Genomic DNA, 2809 nt, shown 5'->3' on the forward strand with positions numbered 1-2809 from the left:
AGTAAACAAACCACGATGGCAGAGTGTAGTGTTGAAAAAGAGATGGCAGAAGGGGATTTTGATGACCTGTTGCTCGAATCTGATGTTCGCGGTTACCTGTACGAGCCGCAATACAACGAGGAACAGTTACGGATGATCGAGGAACAAGAGGCTGCCACAGCAGCTGCTGTAGCCGAGGTGGTGCGAGACGAAGAGCCCAGCCAGACTCGAGTTGGCGCGGTCTGGTGGTGTAGGTGCGCTCGCTGTGCGCCTATGGACACCGAAAAAGAGTCATATTGCTGTCTCGAATTTCAGCGATGCCATTTTCTTCTTGAAGAAATGGCTGAATCTGCTGTGGAAACGGGACCGCCAGTATATGTAACACAGCACCGAAGCTTTGATCCACACATGGACAGGGGAGTCCTGGAAACTTATTTCAGGATTCCGAAGGTGAATTGGAAACGCCAGCCAAAGCCCGCAGGGAGAAACGGAAGCATGAGTATAAAGTGAGTATTTTGTTTTTCACCCCTTACAAAAATTAACCATAGTTTTATTGTGTTAAAAGTGTATTAACCATGGTTTTTTGGTGAATTTATTACTATGAGCAAAACCATGGTTTAAATTTGGTTTTTGGTTTTAACTGCAGTAAAACCATGGTTAATTTTCGTATGGGACGTCTGTCAGCTGAGATAGGATTGTTATATTTACACCTATGTTAGCCTATTGTATGTGAAAATAGCTTGCTTTGCTAACGTAGTGCTTTCTGTTTCTAGACAATATCGACTTGCATCCTACCGTCATTTCGTGGAATGGTTTTGCAAGGCGAAAGACTGGGGTTAGGCTATCGACTTGTTTTACCTGCCTGTGTTGTTCAGGACATCAGACGGAGATATCCAGCTCCTCACGGACATTATAGCGGCTATAAAGAAACGGATGAAGCTCTGGATGAGCTATAAGTGTGAATTGTTTATGTTTTTTTAATAAAAAGTTAAAACTCATATTGGTTGTGGTTTGTTTTATAGTCCTTATTGTTGCTACATTAGAGTAACGTTATTTGCCTAGAGAAAGAGTGACTGCAATTTGAGGAAAGCATTCTTGCAATTTCTTTTTAAAGTTTAGGTCTAAATTGTGTAACACATATAATATTTGGCTTTATTTTGAACCCAAATGAATTCCAACAAGGGAAATAATCCAGGTAGATTTTGTAAAGTAAGTAATGCCAGCTAAATTACAGTGACAGTAATCATTCCACCTCCACAAGTCTATAATGTATAACTTTGATGTACAAAAGACTACAGGGTTAGATGAAGAAATGTAGTTTTTTATTATTCACAAAAGAAAAATTATGGTACCAGTGAAAAGCACACATTAAAATAAACAAGAACAAAATTTACATCTAAAAATGTATTGCACAATTTATAAAACCAAAAATGATGTGTGTATATATATATATATATATATATATATATATATATATATATATATATATATAAGACACACACACACACGCACACACACACACACAACTTTCTTGTACTCAGCACAGAAATCATTGTTGTAACAATACACATGAATTAAGATTATAAACAGCACGATTAGTAAAACAAAATCAAATCCCACAGACTTCAAATTCAGGGTGCTCATGGAACCAATTATGGACCAGAGCAGCCTGATGTTCCAAATGACAATGTACCGCATCTGGTCTACTTGGTTTAATGCTGTGACAATCTTGTGCAATCTGTCAAGAAATGCAAGTACTAAATTGCATTATAGGATCCCATATTTGCATGGTGGTGGAGGACCCCATTTTGTGTGGTAGCAGTTCAAAGGGTGATGTTACCCCCTCGCTGCCCTGGCACATTGGTGATTGCCCTGTGTCCAATTACATTTCTTTCTTTTCTTCTTCTTTTAGTCTTTCCATTTTTATTAAAGTTTCCTTTTATAGCACAACTGAGTGCTGCGTTTTCAAATTTGCACATATGTGCTTCCACACTTGGTGGATGTGACTATCCAATTCATTCATTGGTGTTGTAATTGGCAATCCAGGGCTTTGTAATGACAAGGAAGTAACCTTACAATCCTTATCTGTGTATAAGGTGTGAAAATGTGTGTGGAGTTTTACAAATCACTGTGTGTAATGTTTTGCAAAAAGGCCCAGCGGGCATATGACCGACCTTCAACGTTGAAATTTGGTTGAAATTAGGTCAGTTGTTTGTTCAACGTTGAAACAACGGTGAATGGTAAACGGTTGAAAAAGGTTAATAAAATGCTTAAAAATCAACGTTGAAATTTGGTTGAAATAAGGTCAGTTGTTTGTTCAACGTTGATTCAATATGTGTTGTTATCAACTTAACCACTTGGTTGTTTTTACTTCAGAAAAGCAACTAGTTATAAATGTAAGTGCTTTTTTGGACAACTTTGGTGAAAAAGTGTTGATATCGTAGTTCAGTCAGTGTATATCCGAGAGGTCTTACAGGCGCCACAGACACCTATCAGCCTTTGGTAAGGAGCAGCAGCAGCTCGAGTGCGGTGCGGTCAGTTAAGCTGCTCTATTTCTCAAATTCATATTACTGATTAAGTCTTAAAACTTAGATGAGATGTTGGTGTTTTATGGCTTACGAATTCGCAATAACGGATACGTTTAGCAGTTTGTGTAATTGACATTAATCTAAACTTACTGATGACGTTAAGTTATAACATGGGCGTCGAATCCAATATTAATCATGCTGAGGTTTTCACGACGGGGTAATGTGTATAAATGCAGTTATAAAATTAAAAGGGACAAGATAGTCGAAGTGACCTTCATGTTTCCATGGCAATCAGTCAATCA

At 38.1% G+C, this 2809-nt stretch overlaps 1 long non-coding RNA gene across 1 annotated transcript; it reads left to right on the forward strand.

The window, feature by feature from the left end:
* On the forward strand, positions 1 to 977 carry LOC135735386 (uncharacterized). Its single transcript, XR_010527540.1, has 2 exons — positions 1 to 485; positions 753 to 977. It is a non-coding gene; the product is annotated as an uncharacterized lncRNA (long non-coding RNA).
* Positions 978 to 2809: the final 1832 nt, after the last annotated feature.

This window comes from Paramisgurnus dabryanus, chromosome 7 (genome assembly GCF_030506205.2).
Source record: "Paramisgurnus dabryanus chromosome 7, PD_genome_1.1, whole genome shotgun sequence".
Lineage (NCBI taxonomy): Eukaryota > Metazoa > Chordata > Actinopteri > Cypriniformes > Cobitidae > Paramisgurnus > Paramisgurnus dabryanus.